Source organism: Myripristis murdjan, chromosome 3 (genome assembly GCF_902150065.1).
Source record: "Myripristis murdjan chromosome 3, fMyrMur1.1, whole genome shotgun sequence".
NCBI classification, from domain to species: domain Eukaryota; kingdom Metazoa; phylum Chordata; class Actinopteri; order Holocentriformes; family Holocentridae; genus Myripristis; species Myripristis murdjan.
The window spans coordinates 28,686,379-28,710,105 of NC_043982.1; the positions used below are offsets into that span (position 1 = coordinate 28,686,379).

General features: G+C 41.4%; 1 long non-coding RNA gene across 2 annotated transcripts; it reads right to left on the minus strand.

Moving 5' to 3' along the window:
- Nucleotides 1-702: 702 nt before the first annotated feature.
- On the minus strand, nt 703-21,122 carry LOC115356981 (uncharacterized). 2 transcript variants are annotated; one of them, XR_003928062.1, is made up of 5 exons: nt 20,986-21,122; nt 4,243-4,347; nt 3,563-3,710; nt 3,366-3,427; nt 703-857 (listed from the first exon to the last, which is right to left on the minus strand). It is a non-coding gene; the product is annotated as an uncharacterized LOC115356981 (long non-coding RNA). The 2 variants fall into 2 exon arrangements; XR_003928061.1 differs by lacking the exon at nt 20,986-21,122 and adding an exon at nt 20,707-20,817.
- Nucleotides 21,123-23,727: the final 2,605 nt, after the last annotated feature.

Genomic DNA, 23,727 nt, shown 5'->3' on the forward strand with positions numbered 1-23,727 from the left:
AGACAATAATTTATGTTTGTGATTCAAGAATGATCAATTATAATAGTTAAGCATGAGTCAAGGAAATAAGAGCTGATGAGGGAATGTTTTTTTTTTGTTTGTTTTTTTACTTCAAGACAGGGGCATAGTAAAGGATGCAACATGTATAACATGTTATATATTTCATATCATGAACTATGATATAAAATACTGCACTTGGAAATAGGTGACATTAGATTTCAGGCTTGATGTAAGATTATCGTCAGTTTGAAACAAATGATATGATGTGTGTCAGGACTCAATTTTTAGGTTATATGTAGGGTCCTAGTTTAGTATTTTGGTTTTAATTAAATCTTTCTTACCAACAAAATCAGGTAGAGAGAGCATGTTTGTGTACATGACACGTGTCTGCATGCGGATATATGTGGTTCACCTGTACATGGTATTTGAGTTTAAAGAGGTTTAAAAAAAATGCCATTATATCACCATATGGGAATTTTTTTTCTGTCTAACATGTATTTCCAAAAAGTAGGAAGATTGGATAAATTCACTGAAAAAGTATTCACCTATTACAGTTATGAAAGAGAATATTGTTAAAATATACAATCCCATAAATACAATCTGAAAGGATTTCTTGCAAACAAAAGCTATTTATAAAATATCAAAATACTTTTTTGTGCGCCTGAAGTTATTTAGCCTAAATGACACAGCAACACCTTTATCACTTGCTATTTCAGCTTTATTTCAGTTCTTTCTAGCTTACTTACAATACATAGCAGGAGGTGCCAGTGAAAGCCACTAGATGGCAACCAGTCACAGCCTATGTTCTCTCTCCTTCCTCTTCCTGACCAAAACTTGTCCCCTTAGAGCCATAATCCCTAAAAAAAAAAGAAAAAGAAAAAAAAAAGCTCTTTAATTTGTAGCAACCACCAGGCTCGCTCTCCGTTCCATAAAAGCTTTTAGCAGGCACTGAGCTGATGTGTCAGGTGGGTGTGGTGGACTCATCAGCTCTGACATTTAAGTGCAGTAGTGCTCAGAGCAAAAGGGATTGTAGGATATGAGTAGATACAGATGACAAGCCCCCCTGCAAGGATGATTGCAGTGGAGTGACAAGAGAAGACCAAACAACAGATAGAGGAAGGAGAGGGAACTGGGAGGGAAGGGATGAAGGGCACGAGAAAGAAAGAAAGAAAGAAAGAAAGAAAGAAAGAAAAAGAGCTTTGAAAAACAATAACATGACCTAACAGTAACAGTTATGCCAGCATTTAATATTATCTTTCATAAAGACAAAATAAAAATACAAACCCTGCAACTTTATCATCCTACTAACTCAATATAGTCTGATTTTTTTTTTTTTTCTAATTTACTTAAATGAAAGCAATATTTTCATAGCTTCAGTTTTCCATTTAACCGCTTGTGTATCTGTCATGCACTGTTAGTCAATAAGTTCTCTTCTCAAATAATTTTGGTTGGAAGACTAGGCCTTGTTTGTTTAAGGTTAGCACACAGGACTCCACAGCGGAATCGGCTTAAACCTGGACATCCTTCAGCAAGACGGCCCAGAGCCAAGCCCCCTGTAACAGCACACATCTGTCCTGCTGAAGTGCCCTTGAGCAAGACACTGAATCTCCACCGGATCCAGAGGCTTTTTTTCTGCAGCAGAGCCCACACTAAGGTCTCCCTCCTGCGGAAACATGCCAATGAAAAGACAAATTTCTCCTTTGGGGATCAACAGGAGATGAAAAAAGCCCAGATTTTGTACATGATGAATAATTTAGTCTCACAATTAATATTTTGCACAAGATTATTGTATCCATCACTTGACTTCTGTTAATGTAAAAAAAAAAAAAAAAAAAGTTTTCCTAGTGATATGAATGTTTAATGTCTTGATAAAGGTGTTATACTTAAATGTCAATAAAAAAATATCAGCACAGGGGAATTAAATTGTGAGAGGGAGACTTTGGAAATAAATGGGGCAAAAAGATATTATGTTTAAAGTTAATTTAGATTTCTTCTTTTCAGTAATACCTGGACTACATTTTATATTCCAATACAATCTACTTCTCTTTAAACTCATATGTTTGTCAGTGCCACTTCTAACTTTAATGAGATTTGATGGGGTTCTGTGCAGAGTGTGGAGCCATCTAGTGGCCAGACGTTGCTCATGTAACATTTACTGTGAAGGGAATTTAAATCCATGTTTGGCATTCAATGATAAAGGATGCAGATCTGCTCCCATTGCACTGGCTACTAGACATCTGGACAGATGCATACAAGCAAATAAAGAGAAGAGGAGGTATAACAGTTGAAAAAAATCTAAAAATAAATCTGGATGTCAAACGTGCACACACACACACACACACACACACACACACACACACACACACACATACATACTTTGTATAGACTACAACAGTCTTTTGTGCATATCTATTCCTCCCCTGTTCCACATTCCACTTCCTTCACAAAACAGAGGTCTGAAGTCTAGAGGCATACACTCTCTGACAGGGACGAGGATCCCACCACCTATGGCACTTGGTGCAAACACACACACACACACACACACACACACAAACACACACACGCAGACACATGCACACCCTGTGGCACTACAGCTAGACCTGCCACTCGGACATTCACCAAATCAGACGGACAAATCTCTAACAGACGGCTCCTGACAAAGAGATTATCACCGTGACAGGAGAAGTGTGTGCAGCTGTGGGTGGTGGAGTTTACAGCCGGGCGATGGGGGTGGGGATCCAACTCTTTGTACATTCACACATTTGGCTCTTCTCTCTCACCATACGGTGTTCGAAGTCAAAGTCAAAGTTACCTCAGTCCATACGGTTGACGAAACATAACTGTATCTGCACTGTGTGTGCATCCACGTGTTGTATATCCGTGCGTGTGCGTGCGTGTATGTGCATGCGTGTGAGAGAGAGAAACTAGAAACAGAGAGAGAGAGAGAGAGAGAGAGAAAGAGACACACACACACACACACACACACACACACACAGAAAAATTACAAATCCAGATTTTCTGCCGGTGTTGCTGTGTACTGGACACAGGGGTGAGAGATCAGCAGAGAAGGTGTCAAAAACATGTGAGGTTTGACTGGAATGTGGGCCAGGTTAAAAGCGCCGGGTGGAAAATGGAGGAAGAGAATGGCTACCTGTGTATCCAAAGTAAGAGAAACGAGACATAGATGACTTCTGTTTGTACTGCCACACACCAGACACACATGGGCCTAACATTAACCAGTCATGACTGATAACAGTACACAGTCCTTTTAAAGTGGATAAGTGATAAATCTCCTTCAGCTGGATTCAAACAGCTACAGGTGTGACCCCCATCTAAAACCTTTTCTACAGCACAAAGAAACAAACCGTTAAAGCTCTTCGTTAAGTTTTTCTCCAAGCATGGGACCCCTTCTTGGAAAATCTTGGCCCTGAAAACACACAAGTACGAGCAAACCTTATGATTACATTTGTCTGCTTGGTGCTATGCTCTGCATTTGGGTCAAAAAAGCAATAAAATCTAAGCAAAAAGGATAATGTCCATCAATACATCACATTTTACTTACGCAGTGTGAAACAATTTGGACCATCCACATCCAGAGTGTAGAGCTCCTAGTCATGCTATCGATTCCATTTCTTTGAGCTTGTCTTGCCCAACTCTACAATTTACTGTTATCATACTTCCCAGGTATTTCTTTCACTTCTTTCACTCTCCTGCAAAGGATATAGAAGATATCAAAACAAGAGATAAAAAAAAATAAGATATAGACATAATCATACACAAATGTATTATCTAACTGTGATTTGTTTGTCGTGTAAATTTGAACTATGTCCTTGGCTATTCTGTAACTTCTCTTGTGACAAATTGTTTTGTAAAAAGTGCTTTAACTTTGATGTGACATACACTGAAACTCAACAGCGCCAAACACGACTGGTGTCTGTTTTATTTGCAAACTTCAAGAGACAGAGGCATTATGAATTTCTTCAACCCTATCATTAAAAGCGACGCTCAAGACATGAATATGATTTATAATCGCAACAGATTTGAACATGAATGCCGCTAAAATCTGTTCTGTATGCATGCATGTACATAATCGCCATTGTGGATGCGATAGTTAATGGCAGGCAGTTTGATATTCCCTAAATCATGTATACAGAGTTTTGAACACGCACGCAGTTTTGAGCAAACAACAAATTGCTGCAATAATGGTGATATAATCATCTATCTAAACATAAATACACTCACGAGTCAAAGGTGCCAGTGGAGGATAAGTGAAGCTCTGCAGAAAGTCAATTAATCTTTTCACTGGTCCCCCGTCTCTCCGCCCTGCTTAAAAGCTTCATTTACCTCCTATGGAGAAGAGATAGAAACACCATTAGTGAGATGATGGCAGGACTGGAAAGGGGAAAGGAGAATCTCACAGTTGGATGAGCTGAAACAGTATAGGCCCCCATGTCTCCCAGAAAAGTGTATGAGTGAAGAGGCGAGCGCATCTTCCACATGGGTGAGCTCAATTAGGTTCTGTCTTCATTATCAAAGGTAGTGGCGTACAACTTTTAAGGCGGAAGTCTGCCTCACATCCTGGGCATGGCAAACAGCGGGCTGACCTGCAGACCGAAGCTAAAATCAGATTGATAGCAGCAGAGATACGGCTGTCAATTTCTGCTGAAAGGAAACCCTACACAGGATGTACATTAGGGAGCACTTGAGTGACGGGTCAGATTGTAAAAGACCTCAACCCTCATTTCCATATGCAACAAAATGTCTATGTGCATGTCGCATGGGACCCCAGCTGGATAAATGATGTGTGTGTGTATGAGTGTGTTTACACACACACGTTTGGGTGTGTGAAATGCCAGTGAGCATATAGGCTCTGCTTCACTGAGCTCGGCTGGCTACTGGAGCACAATTGGGTGTCTCTTTGTATGAAAGAGGTCAAAAAACACAAATGCAGGAGTGCAGACACACACACACACACGCACACACACACACACACACACACACACACACACACACACACATACACACACTCACTAACACACACACACACACACACACACACACACACACACACAAATAAGGAAGTTTGGTTGAATACTCCAATAATCAAGCCTTATAGGCTACAAATAAATCAATTCAGAGACAGACAACATTTTTATTATTTGGTGTGTTTCTTGGCATTATTTATATGCATGTCACTTGATGTAGTCACTCTGGTGCCAATTCAATTAATTTTAAAATCATGTAAGTGTAGGTACAGAATACACTGATCTTTCTTGTTGATCCTAATTAAGTCTGTCGTTGGGGCAGTGGGAATTTAGTTGGGTTAATATGGCTGTGGGAGGAAGGTCAAGTCGAAGGGGTAGGCAGAGACTGAGCAGCAACACCCAAGGCTGATGGAGCAAAGGGGTAACTACAGGCAGGAGGCCCAGTCTCTTCTTAATTACAAGTAGTTTTAGTGCAGCCGAGCCTCCAGTGTCCACCACTAATGACAAATACAAGCCAATAACATGCATGCCACTCCATACGTGTTGGATCACATGGTTCATGTGCCTTGGACTCCTTTTGGGGAATGAATAACCCCGGGCTGCTGTCCTTGTCATGAAACTAATGACTTAGTTCAGTGCATCAGTCACCAAATATTTAGTTAATAATGTGAATATTCTCTGTGATATCTCTATATCTCCTGCCTTCCTGAGTGTGTGTGTGTGTGTGTGTGTGTGTCTATGTCTATGTCTGTTTGTGCTAGTGTAGTGTGTAAACAAATGTTTTGTCCCAGTTAACAAGGTCCCAGTCGGACCAAACATATTTGGCACTGCTCCACTGATGCTGGTGTGCATGCGTTTCAGTTGCAGCACATACATATACGTGGACATATGTGTGTGTTGTGAATGTGGCAGCCAGGGGGATAGCATGCTGCTGCCGACACTGGGCCTGTCTGCCTGGTGTGCCCCTTTCTGCACCAGTAGAGCTGGCACTGCCTCGTGCCTCTGCCCAGCCGAGTCACAGTGTGCCAGCTGGGCACTACCAGGAGAGCCCCCGCAGAGAGAGGACGCAGGTCAGCCGTGACACAGGGACACAAAGACAGTGAAAGAGAGCGAGGGAGAGAGAGAGAGAGAGAGAGAGAGAGAGAGAGAGGGATAGGTATAGGGAGATGGAGTGAAGTGGAGGGGAGAACAGGAGCGGAGCTTGGGATGAGAGAGGGAAAAGACAAATTAAAGAAAAAACAACAACAAAGTGTCTGTAAGTGTCTAACGAACCTCAAGAACAGCTTCAATGTTCAATGCATAGATTCTGAATGCATAGAGTGTCTGGGACTTTACTGGAGGGATGGAGCACCATTCCTCCGAGATATTCCTTCACTTGGTGCTTTGATGATGGTGGTGGAGAGTGCTGCCTGACACATCACTCCTAAATCTCTCATAGGAGTTCAATTGGGTTAAGATCAGATGACTGCAAAGGCCATAATATATGATTTACATCACTTTCATCCTCATGAAACAATTCAGTGACCCACCTATTATATCCCTGTGTAGGCGCAGTACCATCAGTACCGCAGTATCTTTTGGAAGAATGGTGCTCCATCCTGTAGCTGAATTACTTAAAAGAACCTCTGATATCACTTATCACTTAACTGAAGAAAACAGGTAAAGACTGGTTGTTGGTGTTATCAACACAAAGAAGTTACGTTTCTACTCTTCAATGAATTTAATTCAAAGGAAGAGTTTTGTGTTGATTAAATACATTTCAATAATGTGCCCCTGATGTACATGGTTTTCAACGTAAAGCCAATGAGTTTTTTCACTGTTTAGTAAGTATACCTACACTGCAGTTGTCACAGGTTTTGGGGGTAACAAAGTTTAGTGACATAATAATTTGTCGACATGTTCATAGAAATGCTTTCTCAATTCAAGGAACAATTTTGTGGCTGCCTAAAGTTTATTTGAGTTTTATTAGAGATAGCTAATGTGTAACTGTTTACTTTGCAGGACTCTGGGGGAATTTCCTTTACTTTAAATTAACTGTTCTTACCTAGTAATAACCCAAAGCTCTACCCACTTAGATGGAATATTAATCTTACTAGAGAATCTATTAAATTGTTTTGTGTGAATTCAGGTATTTCAGGTATAATGACACAGTATAAAGTGCAAGTCAGCATCTTTTTTTTCTAGTTTTTTGGTACATTTGCTTAAATACTGCATCCATTCTCACCTCTCTGCATACATCTGCACTATTATGAAATGCTTTACAATTTCCAGTGGAACTACAGTCAAACTGGACTGTAAAAGAGTCTCTGTGGAGTCACCAGTTTTGTTTGTTTGTTTTACTATGTTCTTTATAAGTGGTCACCATAACATGTCCAATAATTTCTGGTGCAATCTTTACCTCAACAGAAGACAGTGGTTTTTAAACAATCAATTACTGGAGTTCATTCTTGACTGTTTCCACTGAGTGATAGAAATTACTGCTATTCTGTTTTGAACTACTCTAATTTATACAAGTGTCTTTGTAGCTGATATCAGACACCACCACCACCACTGCTACTACTACTACTAAAGCACAGAAATCAAATCTTTGATAATAAATAAATAAATAAAAAGCAAATAACATGCATATCCTCATGTGCCTATGCATGTTTCTTAGCATGGACACATGAGGACATTGTTGGGGCGTGATGAGCTTGACTGTGTGTGTAGCAGGCCTTTAATTTGTGGGACGTTGTGGGAGTGAAGATGGACTCTCTGACGGTGGTGTTAGAGAGGAGAATGCTTCACAAGGTGAAAGCCATCCTGGACAATGTGTTCAACCCGCTCCATGACGTGTTGGTCAGACACAGGAGTTCTTTCAGCACCAGACTGATCGCACCACGATGCACCACAGAGCGACACAGGAAATCATTCCTGCCTGTGGCCATCAAACTGTACAACTCCTCACTCTGAGTGTCAGACACTCTGAGTCAGTGGGCTGGCCCCATAAACGAACTCTTGTGCAAATTCCCTCTGTGCAATAATCCATATTCAATACAATACTTATGTGCAATAACCTGTGCAATAATCCATATTCAATACCATACTTATGTGCAATAACCTGTGCAATAATCCATATTCAATACCATACTTATGTGCAATAACCTGTGTAATAATCCATATTCAATACCACACTTAGGTGCAATAACCTATAGTGCAATAACTCCTGTCCATGTTTGCACTTGTACATATATTTTTTCTTTCTTTTATTCTATATATATTTATATTCCTTTCTTTATTTTTCTTGACTAATTGCTCTTTTTTACTTTACACTTTGAGTGGGAGTTGTTATTGCAACAAAAAGTAATTTCCCCCTGGGGATCAATAAAGTATTCTGATTCTGATTCTGATTCTGATTAATTTCTGTTTCAGTTCAAGTCAAGGATCCATATAATATGAGCACAGGAGGGACCAATAAAGCTGACTGAGGAATCTAAAAAAAATAGAGCAAACAAAGCTTATTCGGGAATATTGTACTCAGTATGTAAATGAGGAAATGTGAAAGCTGCATTTTTGAGCCATGGGTTGCCTGGCTAGATTTTTTCTCAGAGATTTTGATTTAGGCTGAAAATACAATCGATGGTCAACATAATCCGAAGAGAGGTTGACTTTTTGCTCTACAGCATAAATTATTCCCATTAACATCTCAAAATTTTAAGATGTTAAGTGCTTTAAAAAAGTAAATTGCCAACAAGTTGCTACACTGGAACTAAACCTGCCGTAATCACACGTCATTACATGGAGCATTTTAACTCAGAGTCTTGATCTGCTGCTCCATGTATTTTTGTATTTCACAGGTAAGTAGTTACTTGAACAGCACTGGCTATTACTGTGGACGTGCAGAGGGGCTGATGGTGAAGTGACGTCAAGAACTGTTGCAGCTCGTTTTAGCCTAAAGTTAGTTTTCTTGAAATTGACTAAAGTGGATTGGTTTGTAGAGTTTATTGTGTTGACCAAAACATCATTAAACTTTGTTTGCAACAGGGCCTATGTTTTTAATTTTCAATAACCCTATGGAAAGAAAAGCACATTGGAAATCTGCAGAGGGAACACCAGGTTAAAGAATTAGTCTACAAAAACACATCACTACAGCACTCTAAATTCTCACTCATGCTAAAATTTGCACACTCCTGTATGGTACTAAGCACACTTGTTTTTATTTTACACTTTTTCAGTGCTCAGAGGTGGTGTGTATGTGAGGCAAGGGGTGACTTGGATGGCAATATAGAACTGACTGAAACTATACTCAACTTTAACAATTCCACATTTTGTATTAGTGCCATTATACTGTGATGGCTCAATGTTGCTGTAACTAAAAGTGGCATGCATAGATTTCCCCTCTGTGCAGTCCTGACAGTGCTGCATCAGTCAGCGCTCTGAGGGCAGCTGTAATTACCTTAAGCAGGGTGCACTGTGAAAAAGCATGGCCTACACTAACAAAGGAATGAACAAAGGAACACACAGAGCCTGGCTCTTATAAACGGTGCTCCTCTGTAGCCTTTGATTGAAGGATGTGAAGGGATGTCATTAAGGGACATAAAGATCCTGCTAATCTTCAAAGAAAAAGATGCCTACATCAATCATAGATGGACAGTCGAGATGGAAAGTCTCTGGCGTGAGGCTGGGAAAACAGTGTCTTGTTTCAGACCTGGGAGCTACACATCCAGCTCTGAAACTCTTACTAAAAATTCCCTGTAAAGTTACTGAGGGGGAGAAGGAGAAATGCACAGTATGATGGCATGATATCTTGGTAGCCCACACTTAGGACTGCAATGTTTACCCAAAGGCAGCTTTTGCCCATCTAAAATAAATACATCTTTTTGAAAATGCACATTAAAACCAACATAGTCACATATTTTTTATGCACAATCTCTAAAATGCAGATTAGATGTTGTGGACCCCAATTATGTGAAGATTATGTTCCCGTACCACTTAAGGATTACGTAACAATATGAAATTGGGCACAGCATTTTCACATTCACTAATGATGAAGTTTGAACAAGTAAAACATTTTTGTGGAGGAAACTTGGAATAGTGCTGTGCTGGCGAGTTCACTGTTTATGTTACATGACAGACACAAGACATATCACTAGTGTCTCAACTGACATGAAGGTAGATTACATTCATTTTTGGGTGAAGTATAATGAAATGAAGTAAAATGAAAAAGCAAGTGTGTTCTACAAGTGTGACCCTTTATTTTCTACTCGTTCGAGATGGATTACACACTTGATAGGTTGAACTGTAGTGGTCATCGAACAAATAGCTAATTTCTTGAATCCAAACCTGACACTAAATCTTGACACTTTTGCTCGTCAGTTGCTCCTCAATCCCCCATTGGCAGGTCTACAAATTTTTACACGGGGTGGCAAAAGGGTGGCACGGAGTTCAGCCAGAGTGGCTTAGGGGAGTGGTGGGTAGACTGGGAAACCTTAATGTGGATTATTTTCATTTATTTAGATTAGAGGTGCAATAATTAAGCAATAGCACACTTGCAGATATGTGTTTACAATACTTTACAATAAGAGTACAACAATTAATGTTAGTTAATGCCGTAATAAACATTAAGTAACAGGTAATAAACATTAAGTAACAGTTAACTAACCGTTAACTAATGTGTCTAAGAATCATTTACTAATGCTGTTCATGCTAAGGTATTAATTTATATGTTATTTAAGGGTTATTGTAGATATTATTAACATTAGCAAATGCCATAATAATCATTAACTAACAGTTAATTGAGCATTACAGCATTAACTAACATTAACTAATGTTAATTGTTGCACTCTTATTGTAAAGTGTTACCGTGTTAGTCAGGAGTCCTGTACATTTTGTAGCAACAATATTGTTTTTATCTCACACAAAAGTCTGAAATTTAGTTGTGATTACCGTTTTTAAAGCTCTGCCAAAAAATGTAGTTCCCCAAACATAGCAGCATAAACCAATCAGAGATTACATCTATTACAACGTTACTCCCTAATAAACCTGTTAAAAAGGTCAAAGAGCCTTGAAGCACTGAGTCATCCTCTGTGTGATCTCAAAAAATTCAGGACAGCCCCAAATTACAATCCAAATCAAAAGTTATATTTGTAAACATATCCATTGCTGGAAACACGGAGAATACTGTTTCAGGTAGCTGTTGTCAGTTTTTAGCTAACTTAAAAGAAGCAGAATCACCTGTTAGTGATAATCGGCTGCTGGTTCAACAGCCGTTGTAGCAGAGTAATACTAAAGTGATGCGGTTCGCGTGATGTTATAGCAAATAACACAGGGCTCTCGACCAATCAGATCGCTTGAACAGTAACCTCTGGTTTGTCATAATATATAAATACAGCTCCTCACAATTAATCCCAGACAGACTCCTCAGAGAGCCGCTCTACAGAAAGTTCAAAGCGAAATGAGTCCAAACCGCGACCAAGAGTTCCTGCTATGCTGGTTGAAATGATTAATTGATGATGGATAATTGATTGTTGTTGAAGAATTTGGTCGATCACGTGGAATGTAATTGATCTAATATGGAGGTTGCAAACATGATAACCCACCACAGGGTGCAATTTAACTATTTTTGAAGACCAGCAGAAAACTGAATACTTTGCCTTGCACTGCCATATAGAAAATGAAGGTAAACATGAAGAGAGCATGGTGAAGTTTGGTGTGGGACCATTTTGAGCTAAGGAATGACTAAGTTCACTGTAAACCCTGCGATGCGGTGTATAAGTACAACACAACAACGCGCCCGATGTGTACCATTTGAGCAACGTACATCCAACCCTGGTTAATGAATCCTCCTCTCAACCCACCATCACATCAGTGTTAGTACGGAGGAGCTGCAATGCACAATGGGCAAAAAATTACCCGAGGGATCAGCAAGGTGATTGATACGAATAAGCTGCCCACATGTATTGTTGAGGGTTTTTGAGATCCGATTCATTTAATTGAACCAGCATGTCAAATTCCATAATAACACAACATTACTAGAAACTCACTACAAAGAGCTAAAGGCAGAGCTCATAAAAAGCTAACCATAGCTGACAGTTTTGCTCTAACTGCAGAATGCTGGACCGCCTTAATACCTCACTATCACCAGCCACTACATTGGCAATGACTGGCAAATGAACTCAGCAGTCCTGCTTGCTCAAAGTCTGCCGGGCCGGCACACAGCCGACCTTCTGACTGAGAAGATGAATGAAGCTGTAGAGCAGTGGGGACCTGCAGGCCGGGTTATCACCAATGTCCACGACAACACGGCTAATATCATTGCTGCCAACAGTCCTACCTGGGTTTCCATTACTATAAATATAAAAAAAATAAGAATTAATAGATAGTTGATTGTTAATTTCCCCAATGATAGATTAAGGAAATTTCTTCAAATGCCCATCCCTACAAATAAGAATCACTGAGGTTTTTTCCAGAGAATACTGTTAATCAGATAATTTACATTATGTTACATATTAATCTAAACCTGTAATACCCACTACGTGCAGTGCAGAGCTGCCTCTTCTTAACATAAGATCTCTTTTGACATCATTCATTTGTAATTAATGATCTTATTTCTGTGCATAATGCCGATATTGTAATATTCCAACCCTGTATAGAGAGAAATCCAAAATAAGGCCAGTGACTGCAGAGAAACACAGAAAAAGTTTCATCCTTCTTGAATTTGTCCACAGGTTTCCACACACTTTGCTGCGTTCACTTGAACACAGACATCAGATGGGGGGTGCCAATGCCTTTTTTAGGGTAGCAGCTGCCACCCCATACACCCCCTTGATACACTATTGCAATAAACCCATTTTCAAAAGAAATCGATTTCTTGAAATCTTACTTGAAAAAATAGTCGGTCTACTTTATATTCACCTCTAGCCTGCAATTTGAGTTCCATTATTTCATAAATGAAATCTTTTAAATGCCAACATTAAAAGCAAATAAATGAACTGAACAGTAATATGTTACAGACATATTAATCTTGATATTTTTACATACTGCATTAACATTCAGTTGGGTTTGGGGACATAACTCATTAAAAATAAAAGCATTTTTGTGTGGGGTGAAAAAAAGAAAAGTTATCTTATAGCCTAGTCTTGAACCAAGACATTTACAGACTAATTTTCAAGGGCACCAAAATAATTGCAAAACAGTGCCATGCAAAACCAGTTTAGGTCACTCTCGTCATCATCATAAACATTTTAATGTCCTAATATCACAGTAATTATCTTTTGCTATGCATTTTTTCATATCACTGAAAACAACAGCAAATGAACTAATGCTCATGTAATTGCCCTTCACTAAGTTTACTGCCCCTGTTTGTCCTGTCTGTCTATAAATAGGATATCTCAAAACACATTGTCATTAAAGTTGGTAGACCATAAAATAGCTGATTTTATTTGGTGATAATCTGGATTTAGGATATTCATCATTACACATTTATATTTTCAATCATAACTATAAAACTAACATAGATACAAACTTGATTCTAAATCCTATACATGCATGTTTGCAGGGTCACAAAATTAATTCTTTTAAAATCGCGGTGGACAGGAATGATATCTTTGAGTTTTAGTGTCAAGTTGGAGAATAGTTTGGCATTAAGCTCACAAGAGGTATTAGCATCCATTCAAAACAACACAAGAATATTCAGAAAATGTGATCTCCAAGTGCCACTTTCATGGCGATTTATTTGTATCTTTGCAAATAGCGGATCCTCATATTCAACCATCTTTAATTCCTTAAATGTGCATCTTAGTGGCATCACAAATCTCCACCTTTCACTGGGGAGGGGTGGGTCAGGGATAGACCCTGATTAGACACTGAGCCCTGAGCCTGCTCCAAATCATCATTCCACAACAGTAACTGAACTAAATCAATAGCTGGGGGAAGGGGGAGGGGGGTGAAAAGCTCAAAACAAAGTTTGCAATGAATCTATGAAATGGGGATGACAGAAGGAATTGAGCAAGACCACTCAGACCACCCAGCACTGTTGAGCTTCTGGTCAGTCTTTCAGCCCGCCTGTCTCTCCATCAGCAGAACATAAGCTAATGTGTTCAACAAGGTGGCAAACAGCACTATAGATGTGTCAAATGTCTCTGTCTGCCTGACCAAAGCCCCGATCAGAGGTTTGTGGAGGCCTAGAGAGCAAACAAATAAGAGAGAGACATGGGCTGAGGGAGCTGGAAAAAAGTTGTGATTTTTTTTTTTTTTTTTTTTTTGTACAGTACATAAACGCCAAGCTCTTAAATGTGACCACTGCCGGCTTAGCGGATAACAGCTGGTGCCCTTTGCACCATACTGCATCACCACCACATCCGCATGTTGTCCCGTAGCTCAAGGCCTGACAGTGCTGGCTGTGACACAGGGGGGCCACGGGGCCGTCCCTTAAGCGTCAGACGCAGCAGAGAAGTCATTACACCAGCAAGACCCCGAATACCTTCTCCTCCTTTCTCCCTCTATTCCTGTACTTGTGCCCCTCGCTATCTCCGCTGCCCTCTCATGCACCCACACCCCTCCACCCCCAACCACCCTGAACACCGCACCCCACCCCTCGCCTCCCCTTCTCCAAAGCAGGCCCCCCCCCCCACTCCCATTCCCTCCATGGGCCCTGGGTCTCTGGCTGGGGCAGGCTGGCACAGCTGTGCCGGGAGCTGCGCTGTCACAAGCGGTTAGGGTGACAGCCACTCACACTTCATAATGTCCCTCTCACAGGTCACCGAGCGACAAGCTGGGTCACCTCGCTCCAGCAGGCAGCCCCAGGGGAAGCAGAGTGCCCCCCCACCCCACCCCCAACCCCTCCACACACCCCCATCTCCCTCACCTACCACCTCTCCATCAATCCCCCTCTCCCCCCCTCACACACACACACACACACACACACTCTCTCCCCACTGCCCAGGAAAATAGAGAGACAGGAGGGGCAGGTGGAGGGAAGAGGTGCTCCATTCTAGTGGATCAGGCAGGAACACTGTGCTGCAGTGAGCTCACTACACCAGAGACTACAGCAGGTCAAGCTGATGGTGTGCATGCCACAGCTAGTACATCTAATACAGATTATATGGCAGTGTGGATTAGGGTCAGCATGACTTGGTTAGATGGTAACTGACCTCAGGAGAATATGACGATGTCTTGCATTTCTTGATACACAGGTCGATGTCATTGGAATGAAGTAAAATCTCATTGCTGTAATGTTTGTAGATCAATTAAAACTAAATGAAAACAATTATAATATAAAAACTACAGCTGTAGCCCACAGACACTGTCATGATGCAAACGATGATGTCTTACAAAATACATTTCATTCTCCTGTCATCCTGCATGCTGATGAACGGATGCCGTGAACTTGTTAATGGCCATAAGAGAGCACCATATGCTCCAAATGTCTGTCATCCAACTGTCAGTAATGTGCATTACCTCTGCTTTCACCCTCATTATGAAGTTTAATCTGATACCAATACAAGGTTGAACAGACAATATTAAGGACTATACTATGAGACTCACACCGAAAGTCCCTAATTGGTTTGACATTTTCACCTAATGGAAAGCGTTCAGGGTCACCGTTATTGTGAATGTCCTACCTCAATGTGTCAGGCAAATAAGCGTCTGCACCTTTAAAGTCCCCTATTCCTAACCTGAAAAATATGAAAATAGGTTTAAAAAAAGCTGGCATGTTGAGGAGGACAACTCAGAAAACCAGCATCTAACAACTATTTGCAATGTGCTATCCACAAAAATATTTTCCTTCTTTACCAACCGACAAAGGAAGTTAAGCATGTGAATTTCAGGGCCAGATAAGCTAATTGGATGCAATGCCTGCAGTTGGCTTCAGCTGTGAGTGAAACGCCTCATACCTAATTTCAGTTATTCAAATAGTCACACCCTGAGAGCGGTTAATTCACTGAAGGTACGCACACACCCACTGAACAATGTGTAGCAATTAATTTCGCTCTCCCTCCCACATCTGGCGCTTTGGTGTGACCCTGCCTCTGCTGTGCCGTGTCGCCGAGGCTAGGCAAGCCTCTGCAATTTCACACGTAGAGGACCCCAATGAAACGTGAAAAGAATATGTGGCTTTGTTAAATTGCATTAAAGAGTTTAAAACAGTAGATATGCGCGCCCCCGTCCCGGAGAAAACAAAGCAGCAAATGTGCTCAAATGCTCAGTGATGAGACACGACATAGTGTAATATGCACCGAGGATGCGTTTTCACAAAGGGGAAAATTTCATCACAAGGCCTAGTCAAATTATGATAAACACCTCAGGAGAAAGCTTAACTCAGTGCCATAATGGGGTCTGTGAGGCTTCCCTGCCTCATGCTTCAATATATCACAATTTATGTCAGAAAGATGTGTGTGTAGAGTAGTGAAGAGTTGGGCAAACTAAGCAATCAAAAGTAAAACAAATTTAACATAAAGACGCCACACTGCAGATCAGTGATTCTTAGCCTTTTTGGCTTGTGAGTGTTTAAAACAAAATCAGTGCCTTTTGGACAATATGAAAAAAAATTGCATTATTGCAATATGTTTTTTTCTTGATCCCATAAATCATCTTGTGACCCCATCCTGAACCCATAGGCTGAGTACTGAGTGCTGAGAAAAAGATTTGCTGATCTGACATAGTATTTATTGATCATCACAGTCATCCAGTAATGTTGACATCTGTATTCACTTTTTTGTGTGACTTCTTACTTTTTCTTTTGCCCTATACAGACTCGCCACCCCCCCACACCGTACCTCTCTCTTTCTCTCTCCCTTCTTTTCCTCTCTCTCTTTCCTCTCGGTGCCACAGTGCCAGTCACCCTGCTCTAGGGCTCTGGAGATATTTCAAACATATCTGGGAAATCAATCTTACAGGAAACTGAAGGAAAACATCGAATGTCATTGAGCAATAAGTATGAAGCCTGTCAGAGGTGGGGCTGGAGAAGCCGGGCCTGCGGCGTGTCAGGCCTGCCAGTGTCCCAGTGAGAGGCCTCGTCAGCTGGGCCTCTGCTCCTTCACACACACACACACACACACACACACATACTCTCTCTCTCTCTGTCTCTCTCTGTCTTCCTCTCTCGTCCCTCCCTCTCTCTCACACTCTGTCTGTATGAGGGATAACTGTATGGGTGTGTGTGTGTGTGTGTGTGTGTGTGTATGTATCGTATGCCACATACACACACAGTCCTGTGACTTGTGTTATTAAACATTGATATTAAATCCCTATTGTGCAATTTTCATATTTTTTCTTTGTATCTTAAAACTGCACTATGCAAAATTTCCAAGGGTTGACTTACACTCATCACAAAAAAACATGAAATAGGCATATAATTTATCAGTGAGTCCCGGCAATGATGAGAGCCATACTCGACCATCAAATTAGATGTTTCGACCATTTTTTTTCCAGCTCTACTTGAAACTAACTCTTAAGTAAATTGGCACATGGCAATTTTGCATAGTGCACTTTTAATTTCTTTCTATAATCCTGTTGAAAACTAATTGGCAGCCCATGGATAAGTCATACAAAACATCCATGTTAAAACAGAAGAAATATGACAATAAAAATAAACAAATTGCAAACTACTGGCTGACAACATACTGTGTCACAAAACAGTGCATGTCCTGAACCTGGATGTCTTGCAGTGCCTCGTACAGGAGTATCTTTTACACCTAGGAGAGGCACATAGGGAGTTAGGGAAAGATGTAAGAGGGAAAGCACAAGAGAGGGAGATGGATTGCAGGAGGGGAGGAGGGAAGCGGCCAGGGGAAAGGGAGAGACCAGGCCCAGACAGACAAGTGAAAGGAAGCAGAAGTTGATGAAACAAGATGTCACCAATGATGGGTCATTACACCCAAGTAAGCATGGGACACTAGCTGGGCCTGCACTGCCCCCGCCCCCCCCCTCTCTGTCTCTCCCTCTCGTTTTGTCTCCTTCTCTGACACACAAGGAATTACAAAATGTGCTGTGACCTCAGTTTCTTGCTACCACTCTTAACCTTCCATTGTATTATACTGTATGTACCATTAGGGAGAAACAAATCATTGCAGTTCAGTGTCACAGCATTCCTAATTGGCCGTCTTACATCCACATACACATGTGTTTATGTCTCCAGGTCAATTGAATTAGACCTTGCAGTGAGCTTGGTTGCTGAATATCTAATGTAGCTGAGCACATCGGGGCATAAACCTGGCACAAACAGGTGATTCCAGTTAAGAGTGTTTACACTTTAACAGCACATGACTCCAACATTTGTCTCCGAGTCCCTCATTACACCCATCCTGTTGCTCATTAGCATGACTCCTAGCATGCCTACACAAAGATCAAGGCAACATCTATGACGCCACGTAAACGGGTACGAGATATGAGACCACAAAGCGAGGCTAATCTACAAATCCCTAGTGTGAGAGTTTAATAGTAAAGCTCAGCCTTATTTGTTCTAAAGCTAGCCATTATTTGGTGACTACACACACAATGTCCATATCACACAGCCACTGACACACATATCAGGGATGATGCCAATTAGAACTTGGCGATGCGGATGCAGTATATAATGTATGGGGAGACTTGTGCTTTTATTAACAAAAGTGTCTGTATGGATTGGAGTGTGTGAGCTTCATAACACTCTGTTTGCTTGCACAGATGGACAGATGAGATGTTGGGTAAGCACGATGATGATTGGAGTAAGGAATAAGGCTGTTCAGTGGCAGGCAACAGAGAGGTCATAGGTCACAGCTACATGAAATCTGAAGTTTCATAAAGATCCTCTGCCCTGCATCCTTTACAAAAACTCTCATCTTATTGCATTATATAATTGCCAAAAATGTAATCATGTACTTCATAAATGTAATAATTACTATTTGCCTAATTTTATAGGTGTACAACCAATTAATTCAATGTGTGCACGTGTGTGGTGTGTGTGTTATCTGTATGTACATAAATGCAGAGAGATTAGTTTTACACACATGCATTTGCAACAACCTGACTCAAAGATTTCTCCATCACCCAGGCCCTGCAGCCTCTAACAATCATTTATACTTTCTTTTTTTGTTTTTGCCTTATTTCTCTACATAATTGGAACTGCTTTGTTTAGGATTTGGCACATTTGATTGCTTACTTACATCATTAGAGGACAGGTGTCTTATTGTGATCAATAATGACTGCTGTCAATTTTAACTTGTCTAGAGTGCCTGGGGCTTTTTTGTCACTATCACATTATTGATAATGTTATCATTTGCTTGCAATCAATTAATGCAATGTTGCATATCAAAACAGTCTTAGTTGTGTGTGTATGAGCATATGAATGTGTGTGTTAACAGGGATTATTGTTACACACATGCAGTCTGACCCAAAGATTTATCCTTCACCCAGGCCCTGCAGCCTCTTACTGTACCCAAATCAAACTCCAGTCACTGTCAGATAAGAGCTTCAGGTTGTTACACATGAGGAGGGGAGAGGCCTAGAGGGGCCTCACAGCAGCTTTCGTAATCGCATTTAGACTAGTGAGTGGAACTAAAACCTGGCCCGCAAACCAACATGCCTTGGCTCCATCGAGACACGATAAGCGACACAAACAACCAAATTACCATAACCGATGCAGTCATCAGGTGCTGAGCTGATGTTGGTGAGCCGTGGGCTAGCGGCAAGCTCAGTGGCTCTGGGTCCAGTCTGGTCCACTGATTCAGGGGACTGAGACAAGCCATCACGCAGCCAGACTGTAATGTTAAATTAGACTAGGGTGTGAAAGTGGAAAACCCAAATAAGCATGAGGTTGGAACACAGCATCACGCTCTCTCGCCTGTCTCATGCCCATCCCTCAAAACTGTCAAACTCAATAAAGAAGAAAATTGTCCACGGTCAGAAGTATCTTGTGTTTTCTATTGTGACTAATGTGACACCTCTGGATCTTGCTTGTTGAAACACTGCCTCCTTTATTGCTACGCTGACTTTATTAAGCTGTGCACGTATCTATCAGTCAAAATATACTACAAAGAGATGACTGTTAGTAAAAAAACAAGGAAGTATCTTTGTTTCTATTATTGTTTATGCACTCTATCTGTTTTATTCATAGCAACAGATCTTGACTCTTGATAAAATGTCATGTGTTCCCACCCACTAGGCACCATGCAAAGCCCCTGCAGGAGGTAACTTTCTAACTTTCAACAAGGTTGGTTTTTTTTTTTTGTTTTTTTTTTGTTCTTGTCACTTGGTGTCATTACTTATAGTGACTCTGACAAACGGCAACCCCGGATGCTTTGCCTAAATCCTCCCAGACTTTTTCAGTCCATCTGAAATCCTCCTCTTGACCCCTCTGACATGCTGCTGCCTTCATGCTGGCAGCTGTAATAGCATCCTATCTGCAGAGACCTGACCTCTCTGGTCTGACACTGCTTGTCTCGCCGCCACACACACACACACACACACAGCAACACACACACACACACACACCACTGCTACAGCAAACTCGCATTAGTTGTTGTCCTATGCCTGTTACACTGATTTCTAATTACTATCTCTCCCTTTCTCTCATAATCTTTCTTTCTCTCTCTTCCTCCCTTTCACACACACATATAACACATGCATGCAAACACTGGGGTCCTAAATGTATTAGATTATATTACACAGACACAAACACACACACACACACTTTAACTTGCCTGAAACAAAATACACACTCTGCACATCTCAGAACATGCACACTGACACCTCCTCCTGTTACCTTCATGTTGTCGGCCATCGCTGTCTTGGTGGCTGAATGAAGGTGGAGACTCCAATCTTAGTATCCATGACCACACACAGACAGGTCATGTAGAGCCGCGGCAGAAACAGGCATGGGCTGGGAGAGAGCCTGTCTACGACACTCTCTACACACCAGACCTAGTTATACCCTGCCTGTTTGAGGTACACTGATTACTGATATTACACACACACACACACACACACACACACACACACACACACATGCACTACCTTCACTGCAGGGTATGTGTAAACTCACCATGCAGAAGCAGGTCGCTGCATTAAACACAAGCATATGCTAGCAAGGAGTCTTACTATGATCTTGCACACAGCACTCCACTAGACTGGGCTTCAGCACGCTACCTAGGGCGGTATTCCACTGCATTACATTGGGCAAGACAGGCTAATGCTAGGTGATGCACTGTCCAACATAACAACTGCAGGCCTTGCTAGCAGGATGCTAGGCTAGGCTAGGCTATCTAGGCCTCCTGCAGTCACTGGTGTGAGAGCCCATTTTCACAGTTCACACCCCCTGCTAATGGCTGATCTTTCATTCACGCTCTCTGTTGATTGTGCAGGCAGGGGGTTGGCCAATCGTACAGTTCGCTAATGTACCGTACATAGCGAGGATAATCGGTGAGAGCAATATGCATGCTAATGTTCTGTTGGCCATGAAAACTGAGGTCTGGTAATCTGGGAATACTTTGCTGCCGGATCCTCGGGTGAGTTCTGTGTGGGTGGAGGTGTTGGTCGGGCCTTTGTTGGGCATTTTGAGATTTGGTCAAGGTTAGATACTTTTTTGGAGGTCCAATAAGTGAAATCCACAGATTAGGGGAAAACAAAATGTATACAGGACCGATATCTGTAACCATCAGAGAAACCTCAAGTTTGTGAATGTCATTGCATGTGCAGTATACAACAGTGAATTAGTGCTGTGGGCTACTAGTGTTGCTCTTTGCAGGTGAGTCACTAATCACAACCTGCTCTCAGTGATTATCTCTTCTCTGGATGACAGTTGTGTTTATCAGGGAAATCAGCTGGTGTAGTCTCTAGTTTGACTGAACCATTGCAGACTCTTGAACATCTATGGCACATGGTAAGTAACCAGTTCCTGCTATTTTATCACAACCAGTGACACCTCAACTAAACATTTAACATACTACAGCAAAGGAGAATACACATACAAGGAGAATACGTGCTTTCTTGTTTGCAGTCTCCTTAACCTTACAATATTTAAAGGCCATTGCAAGCTATCTTACCCATAGAGTCAATATACTGCACTTATTAGTCGAGGTGATTAAAGGTGCACCGGGTAACGCCGCCTTGACTTAAGTGAGAACCCTTTTGACTCATTGGACAAAAAATGTGGAATAAACATTTAACGGTAAGTCAGGTGATGATCAGAACAACTTCATTTCAGTCATGCCCCTGCAATTTGCATAGTGTTTTAATTGATTTGATTCACTTTGATTACAAACAGTATAGGCCAGACAGCAACATGAAAAAAGAAGAGTTGGGAAATCCTGTGATTCATTGCTAAGCGAAGCAGCTGCCAAATGTCTTTATTCCAGTGCAAATCATGTGTTTAGAGAACCTGCCAAAGTGACCAAAGATGTTTTCCTGTAAAGCAGAAAGATGACTTTCCTGCAAAAGTGATTCAGTAGAGTGTGTAAGGATTTTGGTTTTGGGACTGAGGACAGTGTATCATGTTTGATGCACTTTGACTGTGTTTTCAAACCAATATGAGTCTCTTTAATGTTTAAATTTCTCTGTTCTCTGGAAAGTTGAAATTTAACATGGCGCAACAAATTCTGCGAATCAAACAGCCACTCAAAAGCTAGTCTAATCTATGACAGCTACCCACCTAATTATGTTACTTAGTGAACAGTAACGGGTAGGAAAACTAAGACTGAAAGGGATGAAAGGGTGAACCCTCACTAAAAAAAATCCCTCCTACATTGAGGCAGCACCCCTAAGGCAGCGTGGGGCTGTTAACGGCATAAGCACATTTTCCTCCCCATAATTAACGTCAGTAAATACAGAGCAACACTGCACACATTCTCCACAGTTGCCTCGCCTTCACTGTATTCAGAAATTCTAATTGACATTAAGCATGTATCAGTTTAGCATTTTCTGTGTCAGTAAAAAGCCATCAGGCGTGCTGATGTGAAACATGTTGCATCCGCCGCCCTCACAGGTTTTTCACAGTGCATTAGGAGAACCTTGTAGAAACAGTCTTTGAGATCACACTGCATTTTCTGTGCGACTACACATCTCTCCCCTGTGGATGAGCTCGCCTCTGCTCCCCTGTCCATCTGGATATCAGAGCTCATCCCGTAGAGTCCTATTCCGCCAAACATGACAAACTTCTTCAACTAGATTGGATTATAGGAAGCAGAGGGAGCGTGCAGCCATGGTCTTGAATGCTCTCCGGGCTAAAGAGAGAGTGATAGAGTTGGTGCCAAGGAAGCATAATTAATGTTCTTAATTGGGCCTTTTCTTACAGTGGCAACTGATAGTCCACTCATAGCCAGTCATGGCTCCAGGGCCAGTGCCATGCGCTGCTCATGACGTGTGTCCTGTGCTTGTCTGATCTCATACGGTTGCTGGCTTTTTTTTTTTTTAATAAACAAGACTCTATCTCCAACAAGACGAGGCTGTGCTCCGTGTTTGTGGAAGACGCTCTCAAGTCCTCCACAAAACAGTGCATCAGGCTACATAATAGAAACCCCTCCACCCTGTTCACACAGAACATGTCATGCAAACAGCTCATGGCTCTTTAAATAGTTGATTCAGCTTGTGTTTTCTCATACCTCTTGAGCAGCAATCTTTATCAGCAACTACCCCGCTCCCCAATGTTTTGAGACAATCTCGCCCTTTGTTGAATGATGCATTGAGTCACAGCGAGCCACTCCGTGTCCCTTTTGATCGAGACCTTTGTCTAGTACAAGATGGCTTTAACCTCCTGAACCTTCTCACTCCCAGAGGACTTACTTACAAG